Below are 23,627 nucleotides of genomic sequence, written 5' to 3' on the forward strand. Positions count from 1 at the left end.
GCCTTGTCTAAGAATTACATCAGCAGGTAAGTCTCCAAGTGGAGACAACTATAGCAGAATAAGGATGTCCACAGAGATTCTTATGTCAGCATAAGTACACTAGAAAAATATTATAATAATTTATAGTTAAATAAATAATAATCAAAATAATTAAAGTGTAATATATTAGAAAATTCCTCAGTGTAGCCACTACCCTCCATAACATCCACAGTGTTATAAGGGAAGAAATAAATAAGTGGCCTAGCCTAGTACTTCTAAAGTGCCAGAGCCAACTTTCTTCTTGTATATCATAACATCAATGAAACCAGTCTCACAGGAACTCTTCTGAGAATACCTGCCACAGCACAGCAGAAAGCTGACATGAAGAGGCTTCAGCCTCCATGACTCAATACTGCTGCGGCAGCAGGGATCTCTTTGCTGCTACTTCCTTTCCTAACTCTGAGCATGTATCTCAGGTACCAGCACTCATTGCTCTCTTGTGAAGACAAAGGCTTGGACTACATCAGTCCAAGGATTATTGTTTTTATTCTGCCTGATTGAAAGAGTCTGTAAACCTGCAGTCCTTTTGGGGTAAGTTTTAATAACTATATGCAGTGGCAGAGGAGTCCTCAAAAATCTAAGTGGGTCAGAACTGAAGATTATTTTTTTTTCCTCTTGCAAGAGCAAATGTAATAGGGATAATCTTACTTGGAGAATAAAGAAAAATAAAAAGGCAATTTTCAAAAATACCTAGTTTACAAAGCCTTATCACATCTTGATGAGTGATGGCCCTAGCTTTTTCAGTTTTCTACTCCCCATAGTGGTCCTGGGTCTCATACAACTCATTCTCTTTTGAAGGATGGTCCCTTTAGTCCCATTAGAGTATGCTGTTCTATGCTGGCGGGCTTTCTCCTACTCTGGTCCAAAGCAGATTTATAGGTTGGCCAGAGAGAGGGAAAATCTTCAAAGCTAATAATGCTGGCATTATCCCTTCATAATCCTTCCCAGTATGAATATTACATTTGCTGTTTTCCAGTCAGATGGTATCACTGTTGGCTCAGATGGTTTATTAAAACTTCTTTCTACTGGACATGTTCAGACATCCAACATTTCTTGTACAATTCTGGGGTGGAAATTATCTAGTCCTGCTAACATGATATTATTTTATTTGCTTCCAGCCTAGATGAATACATTTCTGTTTCAGGCCCTCATTCCCAGCAGTTATTTTTCTTTTGCCTCATATTTTGTAGCAGTATCCTCCCTTGAAACTAGTAGAAATTATTCATCAAGATTTTGAGATCTACACAGAGAAGCTTCCGAGATTTTTGAAAGATGCATGATTCAAAACATTTTTTTTTTTCTGCTCCTGAAGAATTAAAGCAGTATATTTTGATAGTAGACACTTCTGTAAGCACAGTATCATACAGTTCACGTAAACCATCACAACTTCAGATTCATCAGAAATACTAGACTATCCAAATGCTTTCTTTAGAGCATCCAAAGAAAAAAAAGACACAAACACAAAGCTTTTTTTTTTTCACTTAGAAGACAGTAAGGTAGGAATACTACCACCATCATCACTAGCGTGATCATTTTTTTGGTTTTGGTTTTAGATATGAAAAATCATGAACTAAAGTACAAAACTATCAAACACCAAACTATAGCCATGTGAAATAGAAATCTGACAAGGAAACAAAATTCAAGTTGGTGATTCTATAAGTAGGCTTACAAAAGCTGTTGGCTCTATATTTTCAAAAATTTTGCAGAAAATTAGGATATGGCAGATTCCCATTTTCCAAAGGCAAATCATCTTTTACTGAAAAAAAAAAAAATATATATATATATATATATATATATATATAAACATATTTTGTTGTTGTTAATGGGAAGATCTAATTCAGCTACTTAATTTATATACTTGACTAATGCAGGGACAAATATTTGTACTCAGAAATACGATGAAACTTCAAAAAATAATTAAAATAGCAATATATTAATGAATATTTCATTATATGGTATGGCATCATTCAAAGAAAATACCTGTAATAACATCACCAATCCTTAATTACTTTAAAAAAGAAAAGAAAGAAAAAATAAAAAGCACTAAGAGACCAAAGAAATATACATATATTAGATATTTATTTTTATTCATGAGATAATATTTATTACACTTATATAAATGCTTTGTTAATTGAATTTTTGTTTCTTTTAAAAAAGTGTCAGTAATTAAAAAACCTGACACCAAATTTCCTTTAAAGATTCATGAACATTTTGTCACACCTGATGTGAATTTCAAGTTCCAGATGATAACAGAAACCTGAACATGTTCCATGCAGCTTCTTGTTTCATCACAAACATTTCTCATAGCTTCAGTAGATAAGCAAGAACCCCTTTAGCATTAGCTTTTTTAATCAGACTGCTACACACATATTGCAATGTCTTTTTTTTTTTTTTTGTGGGAATCTCATAGATTTGCTCATCCATTATTTCTTTGTCAGAAGAGTAAGTTTTGACACTTACACCAATTCTTTACATGAATCCCTTGGGTAAATAAAAGTGACTAGCTGCTCCAGGAGGAGAAAAAAATAAAAATAAAAAATAAAAAATAAAAAATAAAAGTCATAAAACACCTGGAAATCCTAGATAAAGTACATGGATTTTATGAATAGTGTTTTGTTCCATGTTGCAGGTTGTCTTTATTTTTAAGTGCTGTAATATAACTCTTATACTATTAAGCAGGCAGCCCTGGAAGGAAATAATGAAGGAAATAACTGAAGTCCAGTATTTTCTGGCTTTACGTAAGCGTACCTGGGGTATTTCCAAAACTTGCAGTTAGATACGGATGGAGGCTACGAAATTCAGTAGATTTTCAAGCAGAACCAACCAACCCAAAGATGTCTGGTCAAATACATACCTTTTTATTCTATGTTATAACAGGGTTGCATGAATAGCTTCAGGTAGAATGCAAAAGTTGCACCCCACCACAGTTCTGCAGGAACAAAGCAGAAAATGAATTTAGAAATAATTAAAACAATATGTATTGTTACAGAAATCAAGTAAATCTGCAATATTTTGTGCTTGTAGTAGAATCTGTCATATCTTTAAGAGAAAACTTGAATACAAATAACAGCTTTTACTAAACCAAATAGTGTAGCTGAAAAAAGCTAGATCAACTTCTGAGCATTCAGCTCTTCTTAAGGACATAAGAATAACAACAGACTTTGATAAAGGGGGAGGGAAAAAGAGTTGGAGGTTCATTTAAACACCTTTACGCAAACTGGCCCTGAAGCAACCCCTGAAGAACTCGGCCACCACGTGTGTTCTGTTTGTTGGCCCTTTTGAGGCAGTAGACCCTACCTCATTGGGAAGTAAAAGCATTCCTGTTATACATGATCTATATATATGCCCTTGTCAAGCAGGGAAGACACAACCCACGTGTCTTGGCAAATGTCTGCACTTGAAAGTAAAGATGTTTTGTTCTTTTAAGACAAGAATATGTCAGTTTAATCTTCACCTGGTGTGGCATCTCAACCATCAAATGAGAGAAGGGATTTAGAGTAAAAATAGCAATGGTTCAGCCACTACATTAAAAACCACAAGACCTCTAAAATGGAGTTTCTAATAATAATAATAATTAAAAAAAAAAATCCTAACTGGTTAATTGCAGTTGCTAAATTATTTCTTTTTATAGTAAAAGCTTTATAATTAACAAGCCAGACATTGATTTCTAGTCATTATCAATTTCTCCATGATTATTATTGCTTCTCTAATAATCTTCACTGTATTAACATAGATTAAGAAGCTCTTTAAAATAGAGCAGCTTCATTAGCTCATTCTATCACAGGAGGACCTGCAGAACTCAGCACTTCAGTTAACCACCACACAGAAGCTGAAAATAAATGCTGCAAGAGTATTCCTAGGGGCTGATCTGCATGAAGAAGTGTGAGAGACCTCAGCACTCAACTCCTAGCACTTAACTACCAGTCAGTAAAGCTTCTAAAATCATTAGCATGGACAGCCATGTTAACAATATTTCTGTGTTAATCTTTATTGCTACATTAATGAAAAGTCTTTTATCCTATGCACCTAATATATTTGAGAAACTTTATAAATCCAGTTGCAAATCAGGAATAACTTCAGCTAGGTAAATGAAAGCATGGTAGCTTCATGAAAGCTTTTGAAAACACAGCAATGTAACAAAGCACGGTAGCACAGAGGAGGGGAAAAATAGCTCATCCTGTGTAAACCTCCTGGCTTTCAGGCCTTAGAATACACTGAAGTAGGGATCGGGATGGCATCTGACACACACACTTTTGCTCTTGCAAAACATGCTAGGGAATCTTTACAGACTAAGCAACTATTTCTCATCCAAAAGCACTGGATTAGTTTTGCTCAGTCTTTTCCATGAAGATATGCTAAGATTGATAATAGCTATGACTGTCCTTTGGAGACCACATAGACCATTAATTTCTGCCTGGAAATAGCAGAATTCAATAAAAGTTTTAGCACGCTTTGGGTTTGTTCATTTGTGAAGTTATACTGACTTTTTTGCTCTGAGATTTTAATGTACAATTTATATAATTCAAAGAAGTCACATAGGATGTTGGCAATGAGCCAATAGTTTTATGAGTTATGCAGGAGTTTTATTTCAGATATAGTCCACAGACTGTTTATTTCATGAAATAAAATAGCATCTAATTACTTGTATTTTGGGTGACTATTCTTCTCAAACATTCCAAGTGATCTCGTTCAACTCTCCTTCATGAATTCACAAAAGAAACAAAAGCCATGGCTCAATGCAAAAGGGTTTTGAAAATGTTGTGTGATGTTTTATACAATGAATATAACAAATAGAAGAGAAAGCCTTATGCAAGTCTTTAATATCTCAAAACGAGCTTACACCCCATGGATCTGCACTTCCCCACAGCTGCAAATCTGTCAAGATAAGAGGATTTGTCTTGTCTTATCACTAAGACTGAGAATAGCTGGGTGATCTAGAGTTTTTTAAATCCTGAAGCTGAGTTGAATTCAGACTTGTCCTTCTATCCTTGCCCATTTTACCAAAATCTTCTGATTGCATGTGACAGAATGCAAGAATAAACTACAAATCAGAAGAGAATTATACTAATGGATTAAAAAGTGAAATATTAAAAATCTCTTATTTGAAATATATCCTTCAAAAAGACATGCATTAGAGCCTCTAGTTACCTACAATAAATTTTTCTGCTCACAGGGAAGTCAGTCCTTGTGAGATTTTCAATCAAACTTCATAGATTTATTTTGTCAACCCTAAACAATGCTCAGCCTTCTCTGTTTTTCACAGAAACTGGTAGATAGAATTCTACCTGTCCTACCTTAGAATGGGTCAAGTGCTATAGGAAAATTTCTGCATTTTCCTACTGATTTCTTCAAGTTGATTAATGTCTATTAGACTGATGCTATGCTTTTTAAATTATCAGAAATCTCAATTAATGATTCCAAAAATAAACACAAAAACCTTATTCCTTTCACAGCCCTGCACCATTTAAAGTAGCACAAATATGAAAAAATATGCAGGAGGAACAGTGTGATGCAAGATCATATCTTTGGGATTCCTCTTCAGGGAATTACCACACACATGCCTAAATTTAAAGTAAACCTAAGCTAATTGTGAATTTGCTGTGATCTACACATGAACTTGAGGGAATTTTTGAAAAAAAAAAAAAAAATTGAAGCCTTCTTGAATAAAGCCTTCAAGAAGGAAGAGGGTGGAAGTGGTCTTTATTTTTTCCAGAAATGTTGAGTTAGTGGTCAACAGGTAAAAATTACTATTATTATCATTATCTTTATCATTATCATTAATAATAATAATATATTATTAAATATTATTAAAATACCATGATAATTTATATTATTATGTAACAATAATATTCCTATATTAATAATATATTGATAATATATAGATTGATTAATATATTAATGATATATTAATTAATTGATATTCAATTAATGTATTATTTCATATTATTAAATATATGATGATGATGATGATGATGATGATGATGATGATGATGATGATGATAATAATAATAATAATAATAATAAAAGATTATGGTATTTCACAAAGATTTGTTTGTCTGAATACGTTTTACAGATGCAGCAAAGTGCCTTAAAAGCCCAAATCCACAGGACACCATGTTAAGTGTACCTATGGCAAGTGATGGAAGACTGTATAGAAACAGCTCAGCAACATGCTACTTTGTTAAGCTACAAGCTTAATTTGTCTGAGCACAGTTTCATGTTAACCTGGATACAGAGAGGACTAGACATTATGCCAGCTGCATGGAATTGGTCTGTGGCTGTGCACCTGTTAGTGCACTATGTGAAAAGCAATGAACATAGCACCAGACAGTGCTAAGGATCAAGGCAGTCACAGTCCTTGCAGCTCCTGCCCTTGTAAGTCCACCTTTGATACTACTTCCAGGCCCTGATCTTTGTGCAGTAATGGATTTTCTGACACAGACAGACCAACTTGTTCACAGCTAGGCTGGGACTTCTGATACATATATTGTCTCGTGTAAGCATATTCTAATATCCTTTACCACCCTGCCTGCTTGTAAAAATTTTAAAACGAGACTTACATCCATATCATGAGACATGGAAATTCATAGTTTGTGGTCTTTATTAACGATGCTCAACTGAAACTTGATTTATGAAAAGTGAAACTTTGCTATGCAACCATACTAAAAATTAAAATTAATTGATCTGACCATAATCGTCAGTGAACAACTGAAGAGGTTGTAACCAAGGAATCATCTTGCCTTTTGAAAACTGTCTGGAAAAACTTAATGGATACATACAGCAATATGATCTAAGGGAATACATGCATTCATTTCCCTTTTCCATTCACCTAAGAGGGTACTGAAACTTTAATCTGATGCCACATTAAGGTGTAATGTGATCTGATATGCAACAGATAAGGAATTCCCAAAACTTTCTTTGATGTCTTTCAGTCATGTTTCCATCAAATAATTCACCATGGAGAGAAGACATACAGAAATTACTAAGTTCTTTGTAACTAAGCAATTGGTTTAGACCGAAAATTCATTTATTTTGCATCTTCAATCCAAATTTTATCCAAATTTTTATTATTATTATTATTTTTAATCCTTGTTTTATGTATCTGATCTAGAGGGGAAAATTGCGCATATTCATCTGTAAAGTCTGTCATCCTGTAATACAGAAAACATTGAAGGGACACACCTACGAAAATACTAATTCTCCTCTAAACTTTTTGTCTCAAGGCCACCACAAATCTCTCTCCTCTTCTCTGATTTATGTTTCAACAATATTTTCAATAACCCTCTACAGCTCTACATCTATTGAGCAAATACTCTGAAAGTGTTGCAGAGAATTGCTATGTCCTAATACAGCGTATATAGAATAATAAATATATTGAAACCAATCTATTTTCTCAGATATGAAGAGTACATGAATGTAATTGGTATTCTAATTTATGACAAATACCCTGTGGCTACAGTAACTAGGGCCCTGCACTGTAATATAAAGAACAGCTTTGCATCTTCAACATCTCATTGAATAGGGCCGTGCACTGCCTTCTCTAAATTCAGCACAAAGCTAGTTTAGATTCATGCTGTAGTACTAACTATGCAAGCAATTCTTATAAATGTTTCAGAGCAAACTCATCTTGGTCCAACTTTGTTTACTTCTTGAGAGACACCTATGTTTCAACAGAGAGTAGATTAAAACAATTAAAAACTCCAAGCATGATATGGGTGTCCTGTTATGCGATTATCCCACTCCTTCCCCACTGGAAAGTAAATAGCCATGTGATCCTCCTGTTGCCACATGTAAAAGCAGCAGCAGCAGTAACTCTGCTTGCATTTCTTGGTCATAAAGTTAGTACTCCATTGTAATGATTTTCCCTTTTGTGTAGGAAGAAACAGTTTGACATGAGTATATTGGTCATTCACAGGACATGTTCAGAAGACTTCCTTTGCAACTTCCAAGAACAGTAAAACTAATTAAGATGAATTACTAGCTGTCTTGAGACCAGTGACACCTGATGACTTCAGGTTTGTAATGATTTAAAAAACAGCAAACCACAACAATAAAAAGGCAAGATAAACTGAGGTTCTGATCTGAAAACTGTGTAATTCCCAATTTGAAAGAGGGAGAAACATACAATAGATACTCATATCCCTTAATCTACCTGTGTTTTAATTCTATATATCCAGTGGTGCTACTTTTCATTTCTTCATTCCAATTCATTTATTCTATACATAATTCTTAATGCAAACACATATCCAACAGAATGGCAGAGAATGTTTTCAAATTCACGCCTTAACTTCACAACTGGACTTCTTTGCTAATGCAGATTTCAAATCTAAAGCCCACAAGCTTTGGAGAAGCTAACATTAGGCTGAGCTGTTACTACCAAATTTCTTGTGGCTCATGAAAGCCTCTCATGAATACTCCATTCCTCACCCCCTAAGTTCCAATTAGATCTGAACTTTACAAGATGAAAGTGTAAAATAATTTGCAGAAGCAGAAAATTACACTTTAGGGCCTGTGCATCAAACAATCTAGGTCTCTAGATATTTATATTTGTTTATCTAAGCATAGTATGCTCTGACAGTTCTTAACATATGTAATAACAAATAATAATTTTTGTATAGTTTTATGAGTCATTAAAGTTGTAATAAATGAAATGAATAAAAATTTCCTGTCAATATATAAAAGATCATTTTGAAGAAGAATCTTGAGGTAGGATCAGAAGATGGGCTTCATCAGAAAAATTGTAAAGGAATCAGAAATAAGAAGGACTAATACAAAGGACATGGGTTAAAAATAAATAAATTCCATGGCTAGGTAGTGGATCAAACTTCACAACAGGGCATCTATGAAAACGTTATTCTGTCTTGAAAAACTTCTGTTGTGTACTGGTAACATGAGTGGCCTTGAGAACTGTAGTCATATCAATTTGCTGAATCTCAAAGTGGTATAGTAGCTTTTGGTGTCTGCCAATAGCAAGGAATAAAAAAGCAGGCAGGATTTTGTGCTTCAGACCAGAGGAGCTCTACAAGCTTTTACAGTTCTGCGGTGGCAAAACTTTTTTGGGCTTTATTCATTGGCAGATTTATTCTAGCATTTCTTTTTTCTCTCTCTCTTCCTTTGTCAGCCCACCCACACTCAAATATTTACTACTTCTGATTCAGCTGAAAGAAATCCTGGAAGTGCTTCGAAAGACAATTTGGGATAACCACATAAAGAAGGCCCTTTGCATTCAGATGCTCTGAGAACTACAATATCCCTAAGCTGCAAAGACACAGGTTTATGGTGCATTATCTCCCTGACATTATTCATACATTTGGAAAGAAATTCATACTGCATTAAGCTAAAGTAAATGAATTTTGCATGAGCTGAAGGATGAACTGGAAAAGTGGAATCCATAGTCCAATCTGAGACAAGGACTTGCCCTTTTCCTGAAAGAAGACTCAAAGTACTAGATTGGAGGAGCAAGCTCCTGGACATTTTCAAAGTATGATGATGAAGAGAGTGAATGAGGTCTTATGGTCTCTCCACCAACACACTACATCAACATGTTGTCACCCAATCCCTTGCTCTCAGGCTCAGTGCTCTGTCACACACCAATGGTCCTGTGTGTAGTTGTTTTTGACCCTGGTTCCAGAGTCAGAGAGGCTCCCTCTCTGGATTTTAACACTGGCCTACCTTCTCCCCATCTATACCTCATTCACAAAAGGTCATCTTGTATCTGATCTTTTATTATTTGATATAAAGATGTATTTAATTGTTTGAATTAAATTAAATTGCTATATGAAACTAACCCAGAATACATTTCATTTGTTAGTTATATGCTAACACCTCTTCAAATGTCAAAAATTCAGTTGGCTACATTTTGATGTGTGTTTAATGGCAGACACAAGCACAAACATGAATTATCAATGCTACAGCCATTCTAATAAAAGAAGTGCAACGTCTCAGAAAGAAGATAGCTCTAATTTCCTAAGTTTTGAGAAGCTACATTATGGTCCTAACAGCATTGATGACATATGGAATATCAATGGGCAAGCTTAGAAAATAAGTAAGTAAGTAAATAAATAAATAAATTAGTTGGTTCAGACATGTTTTGTTTGCCTTAGTACCATGATTACTGTCTCAGTCTTTTTTATTTTTGACAGCATTCACAAGAACATAGTTAAGTGTTTCAATTAATTTTAGGTTTGGGAATTCAGTATTTTCATTTCCAATACATAAAGTTGTTCTTGAAGAGAATTTAGGAACAAAAAAAAAATCAATCATTAATTTTAGCACCAACCAAATTAGATGAGAGAGAGAATTGTAAATGAAAATCCTTGGAAAAGATTAATTACTGGTATTCTGTACAAGAAAGTCATATCCCGAATCATCAGGATGGCAGTGAAGGTATGCATTGGAAAAATCAAATTGGCTTTCACAGATCCTTAGGCAAGTGCCTCAGAAGAAGGAATCTTGTTATGGGTTAATACATAAAATATACCAATTTAAAGTTGACTTTCAAAAAAGCCACAATTAGAAAGGTCTAGCTTTTAATCTGGAGCTCCTCTAGATGTTGAATACTAGAAGAAAACAATCCTTACATCCTTGCTACCAATGAAGTCCCTTATGCATGCTAGCTGCTAGGGTGAGCCTGAATTTACTGCAAGCTGCTTGCATGTGTAGTGGAGAGCTGATACAAAGGGAGGGTGATCAGAAAAGGTGACAGAAACTGCCAGAGAGTCTTACTAGACCCTTGTTTTAACATAAGGAGTGTTAGATGTTCCTTGGCTGCTCTTGAAGTCCAACACTTTGTAACTGGAGTTTATTCTGATAAATATCAGATAGAACATACATATTTAAAGCAAAAGATATTGAAGATGAGAGGACACTTAAATGAAAATATAAGAATACATATTTATTCTCAAGTATCTAAAAATATTTTGCTTGAGAGGTGCAGGTTGTTTGAAAATTTTCTGCTCTTGTCCTGTGATATTAAATCTGAAGTAGATTTTACTAGCACAATGGAACTAGTGTCATTAATTAGTCCCATTTGTGCTGTTAACACTGAAAACACTGGCTTTTTTTCCCAGTTTGCCTCCTTCAAAGACATGCCAGATGAGTTCAGGCTCTCTTTTGAGACTGGAAATTAATAGCAGTATTTTGATCAAGCTGCATTTAAAATGACTATGCTCAGTTAAAAAGCATGTTAATTCCAGGCTGATGCTCTTCAACTTTCTTTTTCCAGTGGGCAGCCACAGATCCTATGTGAATCTGTGACTATGAACAAAAGACAGAGACACATTATCTGTCCATGGTAATGCCAAGCAACAAATAAATTGATTTCTGTAATATTTATTTTTTTTCCAGAATAAACACAGAAACTGTCTGTTTTGCTTTACATTTCTTTTCTCTGTCAGCTCTAAAAACCACCCATTGTGCTTGGATATCATACAATGCATCTGGTACGCCTGATCAAACCCTTCCTGTATCTCATTGTAACAAGATGAGTTAAGGGTAAAGTAATAATCTTACAGGACCTGGATTTTCTTAGTGTTTGTGGGCTTCAGATAGATTCTTAAGAGTATTGTTTTAACACAGTTTGCAATATGTACACATAACGTTAGTCACAGAAAAGCTACAGACAGTATAGCTAAACTTTAGCCAAATAATTTTAACTATTTACTAGGGAAAGAAAAAAAAACAAATATCTACTATAGCAGAGCATGTCTGTGGTACCAGAGCTCTATTATGTCATTAACATAGGCTGCTTGTTCATCATGGAGAGAAATGTCCATTTAAAAAGAAACATTTGAGATTTGTGACAAAAAAAAAAAATCTTTTTAAGCAAGAAACATATTTTTTTCCCAGATGAGATGCTTTTTTCTTATTTCTGTTTTTTTTTTTTTTTTTTTTTCTGTTTATAATTAAATATATTTTTAGTATGTATATATTAGCAGAAATGATGAAAGTACTGCCTCCTAGCTTTGCTAGACAATGAAGAATTTCTTCTGACAGCTCTGGAATATTTGATGTTGGCAACAGCTATATAATGAATATTGTACTTGAGAATATATGCTATAAAAATGAAGGTGTATCAAGAGTTTCTGAAAGTAAATACGTAACTATACAAAAGAGATTGTTTCTTTAATGTAGACCACAACACCTAGAAAATGTCTGAGTTCCACTTAAACACTACTTTAGGGTCCTGGAAAGATTGTTCTTGAAAAAATATCCACATCTCCATAAACTTGGCTGAAACCTGGGGCTACTAAGCAAATGCTTGCCTTGAAGAAGCAAACTAATATTGAGGGCCTGGGAGAATAAATGTACTTGTGGAGTTGCTAGGAAGGTTTTAACCTCCTTCTTGTAGTGCCCTCATATGGATTTTTCTTAATATCTGAACATAATATTTCTGCACTAGTGCTGAAGCAGAGATGTGCATGTTCAATGATGGCATATTCCCAGTGTTGCCTCTGATTGCTTGTACACACTTTTGTGGCTGAGTTCCTCTGCAGGAAGAATTGCCAACACAGCCTACATGACCACATCATATTTTGAATGTAATGTTATGAAACACCATAGAATGAAATTCCTTGTACCAGAGGAACAACTTTGACTCAGGAATTTACTCCAGTCAGAGACCAAGGTTAAAAAAATAAAATAAAATAATAAATAAATAAATAAATAAATAAAAATTAAAAAAAAAAATAGAAAAAAACATCACTTTGTTGAAGTTCCCACTTTTCAAAGTTGACACTGCACACAACCACACAGAACTAAACCAAAGGAAATCTGGTGCAACAAAAAAGAGATAACTTAAATCTCTCTAAAGATAAAAGTCAAGCTCCCATAAACTTCAGCAGGTCCAAGATTTCATCTACATTTTTCTGGTATGCAGTATGTGGCTAACATAAGAAGAAAATACAACTTGGAGAAATAGGTTCATTGGTATAAGCTACCATAGCTCAGCCATCAATTCCACTGTAAACATGTCCAGCTGATACCAAAGATGGCATAAATAATGTTGGCTCAAATGTGCTTTAGCAGGAGTTTTTATCTGGACAGGACTTGGTTTGCTTCCAGCTCATATTTGAGCCTGCAGATATTGCTAACCCTAGTGCTGCACAAACTAGAATGACATACCCAAAAGCATTCCTCTCACCTATAGTCTTAGGAGCAAAACCAGGCAAAAACTTTTCATGTTATGCCCTTGAATTGGTGAAAAAAAAAAAAAGAAAAAAAAAAAAAAACTTATAGTGGGCTCTAAATATCTGGATGTTTTCAAATTACTTCACCAGTATTTGAAACACACTCAAATCTTATTAGTCCGAGAAATTGCCAGTGCTGTTACAGTCAAATGTAAAAACACATTGCTGTAACTTGGACAGAGCTTGTTTCAATATTGGCTTATTTCAAGCCAATACTTTGGAAGACAAGCCTGTGAGTGATTCCCTAGGTCACTGAGTCTATTTTTCTTTTATTAAAAAAAAAAAAAAAAAAGACAAAAGACAAAAGACAAAATCTTATATGCTAATTGATCACACTCATCATAAAACTACTTCAGCCAGAGTTTATTTCCTCCCATCCTGTTGAAGTCTGTTCTAGAGCTTCATTGCTTTATTTCCCTTATTTTCAAGTAAGTTTTTTTCAGGGTTACAGAATCACAGAATCACAGAATTTTCTAGGTTGGAAGAGACCTCAAGGTCATTGAGTCCAACCTCTGACCTAACGCTAACAGTCCCCACTAAACCATATCCCTAAGCTCTACATCTAAACGTCTTTTAAAGACCTCCAGGGATGGTGACTCCACCACTTCCCTGGGCAGCCTGTTCCAGTGCCTCACAACCCTTTCAGTGAAGAAGTTCTTCCTAACATCTAACCTAAAACTCCCCTGGCTCAACTTAAGCCCATTCCCCCTCGTCCTGTCACCAGGCACGTGGGAGAACAGGCCAACCCCCATCTCGCTACAGCCTCCCTTGAGGTACCTATAAAGAGCGATAAGGTCGCCCCTGAGCCTCCTCTTCTCCAGGCTGAACAAGCCCAGCTCCCTCAGCCGCTCCTCGTAGGACTTGTTCTCCAGGCCCCTCACCAGCTTTGTCGCCCTTCTCTGCACCCGCTCAAGCACCTCCATGTCCTTCTTGTAGCGAGGGGCCCAAAACTGAACACAGTACTCGAGGTGCGGCCTCACCAGAGCTGAGTACAGGGGGACGATCACCTCCCTAGCCCTGCTGGTCACACTGTTCCTGATACAAGCCAGGATGCCGTTGGCCTTCTTGGCCACCTGAGCACACTGCTGGCTCATATTCAGCCGACTATCCACCATCACTCCCAGGTCCTTCTCTGCCTGGCAGCTCTCCAACCATTCCTCTCCCAGCCTGTAGCTCTGCTTGGGGTTATTGCGCCCCAGGTGCAGAACCCGGCACTTGGCATTTCTTAGCACAGTCAATCCTGCCCATCAGCCTAAATCATGCTTTTTCTCCTGTACATCTATCTCTTGGTTTTAATGTTCTAAGCTGAAATCCATTTGAATGTGTTCTTTTAGGATGTAAATCCACAGCAGATTTTGAGTCATCTAATTATGCCACTGTGCCCTTATGGAGCTGCCGTTCAGCATGAGACCACAGATGCAAGACACTTCTCTTCCTGGCCTGACAAGCATTTTTCCCTCATAGGAGACTTCTTTCCAAGCTGAAGAAAGCCCACATGCATTTGCAAAATTCACATAGAATGTAAAACAGATGCACACAAATAAAATACAAAAGAATTATGTACTTGTTAAGAAGCTTAATAAACTGTACTGAGCACTCAGTACAGATAAAAGCAAGGAAAATGCTTAAAATCATTGAAACCCTAGCATAAATCAACAAGACTAGAAGCCACACAGTTGCAAGAATTCCACCAGGAAAACTAAGTGAGCATAAACCAAGTTCTTGCAGAAATAATTGCAGCAGTGGGGCCACCGTCAATTTAGTGAAGTAGGGCAATGTAGCAGAGGCAATGAGGAGAGCAGCAAGCACAATGAGATGACTAGAGGTGAGCAACCAGCAGGATGAGAGCTGATCAAAATGAAGGGGCAATAGGGAGATGCTCATTTCTATCCTCTTTGGGGATCTCTGGTCCTGAGGTATGATATTCAGAGCAGTTTCATAGACTCAAAGAATATGCTGAGTTGGAAGGGACCCACAAGGACTGTTGAGTCCAAATCCTGGCTCTACACAGACCACCTAAAAAACAGACCTATGTCTGAGAGTGTTGTCCAAATGCTTCTTGAATTCTGGCAGACTCAGTGTCATGACCTCTTCCCTGGGGAACCTGCCCGACCACCGTCTCTGGGTGCAGAACCTTTCCCTAACCCCCGGCCTGACTCTCCCCTGTCCCAGCTCCATACCATCCCCTCAGGTCCTGTCACTGTCCCCAGAGAGCAGAGCTCAGCGCCTGCCCCTTCTGCTCCCCTTGCAAGGGACCTGCAGGCCACCATGAGGCCTCTCCTCAGTCTGCTCTGTTCTGGGCTGAACAAACCAAATTATTACAGCCACTCCTCACACATCTCCTCTAGACCCTTCATCATCTGTTACCCTCCTTTGGACACTAATAGTTTTATGTCCTTTATATATTGGCTTATCCCCACTCATCCACCCTTTGTAACACCTGCTAAAACCCAGGTACCATCAGAGGCTATTATAAGAGGCCAATGAGAGACAAATTTCAGCTGCTGAAAATGCATATACTCCTGAAACAAACTGAAATACACTAATTTGCAGTCATCTCACAGTACAATGTAAAAGTAATTGAGCTAATATTACAGTTTTCCATAAATTATGCTTAGCTTGCATACAGCTTCCTAAAGACATTTTCACCTTTCTCCTATTGGAAATGCTAGACCTCTTTAAGAATCCTGAAATATGTTGTTTTTCTTTTTCCTCCTCAAAGTTCTTAAGCTTAACAGCAGTACCACTTTTCTAATTAAATGGACAGATAGGGTGCTGATAAAATCTGCTTTCTGTAATAAAAACTATTGATATTGTTGACCTGACAGATTATCTGCAATAGACAGAACACAATGGTCAAATCTAAAAAGCAAGGAAGGAAGAGCAGCTTAGTACAAGAATATGTTATATTATTATCTGTCCTTCTGCCTCTTGGAATTATTAAGAATTATTACAGAAATTATCAGTCATCTCTGCTTCTTTTTTCTCCCATATGGAACAGAAACAGTGATTGAATGTCATGAAGAACTTTGATTTTCTTATTATTTTTTTTCTTGATATGATGACTTTGTAAGGTGAGCTTCTTATTTTTTCATGGTAGTATCTCTTAGAGGAATTCCCAAGATTTATGACAGCAGATGCCATTTTTCAAAATTTTTGTCACATATTGTATTAAGCAAAACTTAAAATATCAAAAGAATATCCCTAATAACAATTGACATTTTTTACAAAGCTTTTTATTCAAAATTCTTAACATTCCTAACATAGTCCAATACTGACTACTAAAAGTTACTGGTTTTGTGGAGTCTGTAATAAAACAAAACACTGTCTCTGTGAATTAAGGTCATATAATTGCTTTGTGAATACCTATTCAACATTTTTATTACTATTCTTAAAATAAATAAATAAATAAATAAAAAGTATCATATGCTTGGTGTCTCAGAAAACAAGCTGAAATTTCAACTTGACCCTTTATGCAAATCCTCAAGGGACATTAGGAGCCAAATTTTTCCACATGGAACTGTATTTATAGCCAGAGTAAACTAACAAGACTGTTGATTTTAGAGAAATTTTGTTCATTTAGACTGTTGAGATGGCCTCTGGTTTACCTCAGGATTCATCTTCAGGCTGCAGTATCTGCTATCTACCCATTCAAAATAGAAACAATGAAATCTGCCTCTGACACTCAATTTTGTGCATTTCTAGGTATTTTGAGGTCATGACAAAGACAACAGTCATCTACTTATCCCTAGCTACTGAATTTACAAGAGGTAAAAAAGCAAGCAAGCAAACAAAATGCTACTGTAGGAGATTTAATTTCTTCTTTTTGTTCCCGATGCCAAACAATACCACCTTATTTTTAGATGCTGATCCATATCATTTCCAAGGATTCGATACTCAGGAGTTAACTAAATGCTTTAGCCTGAAAGATATCAAGTCTTTTTTAAAAAGGCTTATTTGCCTTTTCCTGTGACCATATGAGTGGAAGAATATGGGCTTTTAGAGAGGAAAAAATAACCAAATATCTTGATAGGGTAGCTATCAGGATTAGTTTAATTTTCCTTGTGCAGTTGTTCTAGGCATAAAATAAAATAAAATAAAATAAAATAAAATAAAATAAAATAAAATAAAATAAAATAAAATAAAATAAAATTGCAGATGGAGGAGTCAAATAACAAAGTTAAGAAAGCCCACAATTGCACCATTGCACCACATATACTTCAAATTCCCATGCCTGTAAGAAAACCAGTGCAGCAATGTAATGGGAATATATTTACCTTTTTCAAATTTTTCTTTAGCTATTCCTGAAAGATGTTCTCTTTTCACAATATGAATGAACAATGTTTATTTTAAATCAGATTTTATATATATATATATATATATATGTATATTCGTTTTATTTTAGTACATGAGATTTCCCAAATGCTATTTCATCTTAGTTGTCTGTAATATCCCTCATACTTTATGGTAGGATTTCCTTCCACTTATTGTTTCTTTAAAGTAAGCAGAACACTGATAATATACTTTGCCTGTTCATGATATACAGAACACAGTTTATTTTCTTTGCAGATATTTTTATTTTACATGATGTCATTTCTCCTACCGTATTTACACATCTCCTACAATATATTTATTTCTGCATTTTAAAGTTAACTTCCAGGTCATTTCTAGGCTAAAAAAGAGTCTACCCATGCTCCTTTCAAATTTTAGTGAGCTGAAACTCCAACCCATGCTCAACATTTTTCACAACTTCCAGAGTTTTGAACAGCTGCCCTTCTGCCTGAATTCTGACAGGCTGTTTTAGAGTGAAAGTTCTCTGCCTGTTTTTTGTCTCTACTGATGCAAAAATGCTAGTGTGTTTATAAAATGTTTTACAACATTTTCTGCTGTTACTCAAATTACTTTGTTATTTAGATGAAAGTATTTATCATTTGTGTAACTGCTTGACACTAAACAGTGTTCTTGGGTTACGCTTAATTCCCCAAGCAGAAGGCCTCATATACAGCATCATCTGCCTCATTAATATAATTAACACCATTCTCCCAAATTCATAGGTTGATGACCTTTCAGTGACTTGTGGCTGAAACATCATGTTTTATTTTCCTTCCTGTTATCAGCCATGTAAATTGAATAGTATACTGAATGTCAGGGCAATAGTTGAAAACAATAACTTGTTTGAAGATAGTAGCTCAACAGACACTTGAAGGGTCAAACTGTGAAAAGAAAGGCCTCTGGATGACTTCTGATGGAAATCGGGTCACTGTTTTGATACTCTGCAGCTCCTAATGAATATATCATATTTTACAATTCCAGTAAGATGTGAACATGGCCCCTAACTGCCATTTGCAAAGATACTGTCTCGTTCATTAATACTGATTTTATTGTATTAAAGTAATTTTGAATACTTACATAAATGTGTTTTTCTTGACAGACCTGTGTAAAAACAGGTTTGCAAAATCAACAAATATGTGAAGTTGCATTAACTCAAAGGGTTGAGACTTTTCCCTAAATCCCCACCAACAAATTCAATAGTAGTCCTCTGTATGTAGGGGATAATTATCTACTGGGTCATCACATAAAAATATAACTGTGCTGTTCTGGAATTCTGCTTCTAGATGACCAAAAGTATAGGATTGTTTTTTGTTTTTGTTTTTGTTTTTTTTTTTTTGTTTTTTTTTTAAATAAAAAAAGGATAATAAACACTTAAAGCTAGAACAAAGCTTGATTGTCTGTGTGTTCAATAGTAAGAAACAAATCTAGGTTTAGTTAAATGTTTCTAAATCTTCATTGTTATTGTCATAGTAGCTTTACATTCATTTGGGCATTGGACTGTGTTGCCAACACAGTTTGCATCTTAAAAAGCAAAGGAGAACTGCATTTACAGGAAAAGCTGTATGGTTGCATAAGCAAAATTTTAAAAATATAGATGGTTAAAAAATTCTGTTAGAAGGGTTTTGGAGCTTGTCAGAGGTGCTTAATGGAAGTTTTTGCTATTTAGATGGAAAGGTATAATATGACTTTAGCTGTTAGGCATATCCCAAGGCCTTTGGAATAGAAAGCCTAATCTGTAATAAGACAGTTGTCAGAGATGAAGTTGCTGATAATAGAGCATTCCCTATATTAAGAAAAATAAGACTTAAAAGCTGTGAATGGTCCTCAGGAAAATTGCCTGGTCATATGGAGAAGCTTGAAGGACTTTTTGCTTTTCAGATGAATGAAGAAAGTTCAACTTCAGACACTTAGGGAGTTCAAAGTCTGTTTACTGAATTGCAGTATCCCTATCCTCCTCTTTATAGAAAGGTTGTGTTTTTAAGATTTAATTTTACCAAGAAAGAGGGAATTCTATAAACTGGGTTAAACAATGAAGTCTTAGAATTTTTCAGCTAAAACAAACGGTTTTAATATTTTAAACAAAATGGGTGCATGTATGCAAAATGTGATAATATTTCTGAAGAGCTGAGCAGACATAACCAAGCAAGTGGTAGCTCATTTCCCAGATGAGCTATGAAGTATCCTCTGTTATGGTGCAGCTGTTTGCAGCACTGAGAGATGCTGATGAAATCTTTTGTGGAGACAAGGTTCTTTTTATTAAAACTGCTCTAGTTGGAAAACACACCCTGTTTAATATATATATTTATTTTTTTTTTTCCCCATTTAAAAAAATAAATAAATCTCAGGCTTGACAAGTGTTTGTCTGACAAAAGGAAAGGTCCCCAGGAGCTCTTCATAGTTTTTTATGGGGTCTACTTTAGGACAAGAGGACAAAAGCAGTTTTGCCATCCCCAATTCAAATACAACTCAGAGTATCAACAAAGAGGGAGGAAGCTCTTTTGCCACCTACATCATCTGATCATATTCCTACTATGAAAAAAAAAAATTTTATATTCCTACATCATGAAAAAAAAATATACATATTCCTACATCATGAAAAAAAAAAAAAATGACAAAACCAATTTCACCAAAATGTCCCTAGAACTTTCAAAAAATTTTAAAAGTAAAGTTTTCCATTTCTATTTTTAAGATCTCTCTCTCTCTCTCTCTTTATATATATAAAGAAGCACAGGCTTATGGGTATGTCCCTTCTCTCCTGTTATCTGGGATATGTTGTCTTGGCACTTAAATAGTCACTGACTGGAAATACCTCTGATGTTTCTGAAAGAAGAACCCTTACTGCTCTGCCTGCCAACTTATTTTCAGTGCATGGGCCTGAAAAAACACATCTTCCTCTCTCACACATATGCATGCACTCATACTCATGAACACACTTTTTTTTTTTTTTTTTTAATTCCTTGTGGTAGGTGGAAAAAAACGAAATTAAAAAAAAAAAAAAAAAAAAAAAAAAGAGACAAGCTGTGATATCACCTTGGATGTTTCTTGTAGAACTGCTAAATGCAGTGGGTGACCCACCATCCACAGTTTGAGCAGACTTTGCTGTTTGTCAGTTAGTGCTGTTCCATTACGGAAGTTATGTGTCAACTCTATTGCTTCTAGCAGTATCTGAAAGAAATCCTAATGCTGCCGGATTAACAGCAACAGCAGCTATGAAACCCAAATGGTCAGTAGCGAGTGTTTTTTGCTCTCTCTCTTACAGTTTGCCCCAGGCTCCCTTCTCGCTATTACCACAGACTTTGTAGACTTGACAGGACTCATGTGACTTAATATTTTCCTCATTTTTTTCCTCTGGCAGAAGCATCTACTGTACCAGGGATAAGATTTTGTTTGGCCCCCTTGGCTTTCAAAACTCGTCTGTCCGCAGTTTCTGCCTGTGGCACTCACAGAATATCCCCTCAGTCATACAGGACTGAATTAGTAGAGAAACCAAAGCTAACTATGGATCATTGAAAGGTAGCTTGCTATAATCCCTAAGGAAGCAGAAGATGTCGATATCATCCATCTAAATAGCTCATGTGTTTCTTGCAGCACAGCTGCCAAGCAGCTAGCTTAGGGGGAGGAAGATGAATTTAATGGGACAAAAAGTTCTCATGGAAGAAATATTCTGTGTTCCCTAAGCTGTTATCGAAAGAGAAGCCAGCATGGGATAGAAATGTCCGTCCTCAGTGTGACAAAAGACCAGGGGAAACATTCATTGAAGGTGAAAAGAAGAACAGTTTATTTGTATGAGGAGAGGTAAAAATCCATTTGTCCACATAAGAGAAACAAACAAAAGAAAGGCAAGAGCAGAAGAGTAGATAAGAAAACTCAGAGGACAATTAAAAAATACCTTCTCTATTTAGAAATCTATTTTTCACAAAGTAAAGTAAAATGGTCATGCTGCCACCATAACCATTAAATAAGGTAAAGTGTAGAAGGACAGCTGTCTTCTTCATTCCTCAAATTTAATTTTAATTAAGCACAAAACAACTCATTAGAATAACCAGAACATCAGAAACAATTAAACAAACTTCTCTGCAGGGATCAGATGAAGGACCTTATCAGAAATCTGTGGATGGACATAGAAAAGGAATGGATAACTCTGTGAACATAATGATGTTTACAAGCTACCCTAATTACGTGGGATAACTGCATCCATGCAACGTTATGTTTGATGAATTAAAATGAAAAAAGAAGCCAGGAAACAATGTAATCAACTCAAATACATGTACATAGTGAAACTTTTATACTATAACTAAACTGTCATTAATATAAGTATATATACACACATGTCCTGATTAAAACAGAGGAAACTTGGGCCTCTGTTCCTGAAGGAATGCAAATCTCCACTTTCATATACAAATATACTTGTAAATATACAGCAGCATTAAAAAATATTATTTTCTTGTATCTCTACACTCACACTGGCATAGAGACTTTCTGGCTGTGAAGGCAACATTTAATACACAAACAATGCAGATCTTAAACTCTCTGCTAAAGTCAATGACCCTTAGGACCAGTTTTTGGTTTGGTCTGCCTGCCAATAACATTCAAATAGCAGAAGCCACTATGGTGAGACTCCAACAATTCAGAAAACACAGTTCATCTACTGTGAATAGATGGATATATTAAGATCAACTGTCAAGCAACCTTTAGTTTCCATTACCTTGAGGAGTGCTTTGAAGAATGGAATAGTTCTGCTTCTGCCATTCCTGAATATAGAGAACTACCACACTGCAGGAACGAAGAGACAGTGACAATATTTAGAGTAAGCTTTTAGGACCTCCAGGATCCACCCCATGATGCTATCTCAGTCCAGAGTACCTTATCACAATTGGCATTTTATCATAAGTATGCTTACAGGAACACTTATCCCTCACACCCTTGCTGCACTTCTTTTCCTGATCAGCAATGCAGAACTTGTCTACAGGCTCCTGAGCCTTAAATCTTTCTGTACACCAAAAGCCTCAGATATATGTATCATGCCCCTTCAGTGCATGACACAACACACAACTTGGACTGATAGCCAGTAACTATTACGTCCAAACCAAGGGAGAGAAGAAAGGAGACTGTACAGGGTGGTGGCAATATCTGTATTCCCTACAGAAATCAGTGACACCAGGACAACATCAACAATACAAAGTAACTGCATCGGAAACTCCCAGTTTTATTATGCTAAATTCAAGCAGGAGGTGCATCCTGCAAATGGCAATTAAGATTTGCAGTAGCGTAACTGGATCCTTCAGGAAGTTGTTTACTCTGATGAGTTCAAGGATCTCCAGACCCCACAGCATCATAAACGATGGTGAGAAGAAACATTGCTCCTGAAGAGTACACCTATACAATTATGTGGAACACCGTTTCTATTCCAGATCAAGGAATTACTGTGTCTTGTGTGTGTGTGGTCAGAAGTGAGGCTCTATTTTATCCCTTTCGGGCATCTATCTCATGCTGAGTTTGAAGCTGAACAGCAATGCCATCAGCAGCTCCAAGTGCATGGGGCTGGTGGGACTGGACCAGAAACAACACTGTGCAAAGGAGGGCACTGTGATCTCTTTAAATCCACAGCTTATATGGGAGAGGACTGGTTGGAAGTGCTTTAGGTATCATTGGAACTTTTTGTAGATGCAATAAATACAGAACTGGCAGCAGAGAGATACACTATGAATTAGGCATGAAAGGCGATTATTCACGTCTGAGTAATACCAGATAAGTCAGCTTGCTTTGCTTCAGAATCAGTTTTCACTGATCTTTGAAGCTCAGGGCATTAGAAAAGTGCTTATTTTTGTTTAGGATATGGAATTTTTTGTTTAAGATATGGAATTTTACATCATAAATAAGTGTACTACTGTTGCTAATAGGAATGCTACAGGAAGCTTGGAACAGGAATTACTCATACACTGAGTGCTGATTTTGTTCCAAGTTTTAACAAAAAGTTAAAAAAAAATGTTCATTAAAAATTTTCAAAAATATTTAGCTTAGTTGCAGTATTTACTTTCAATAGAAGTAATCCCTCCTCATATTTTGACT

The 23,627-nt window shown here is 35.8% G+C and overlaps 1 long non-coding RNA gene across 1 annotated transcript in view; it reads right to left on the reverse strand.

Moving 5' to 3' along the window:
• LOC311439881 overlaps positions 1–22,297 on the reverse strand; it is a 47,980-nt gene extending 25,683 nt beyond the window's left edge. The window contains exons 1-2 of the long non-coding RNA XR_014695055.1: positions 22,264–22,297; positions 2,894–2,968 (exon numbers count right to left, since the gene is read on the reverse strand). This is a non-coding gene — a long non-coding RNA (uncharacterized lncRNA). The remainder of the gene's footprint in view (positions 1–2,893; positions 2,969–22,263) is intronic.
• Between the last annotated feature and the right edge of the window lie 1,330 nt (positions 22,298–23,627).

The sequence above is a fragment of the Aythya ferina genome (genome assembly GCF_964211825.1).
Source record: "Aythya ferina genome assembly, chromosome: 1".
NCBI classification, from domain to species: domain Eukaryota; kingdom Metazoa; phylum Chordata; class Aves; order Anseriformes; family Anatidae; genus Aythya; species Aythya ferina.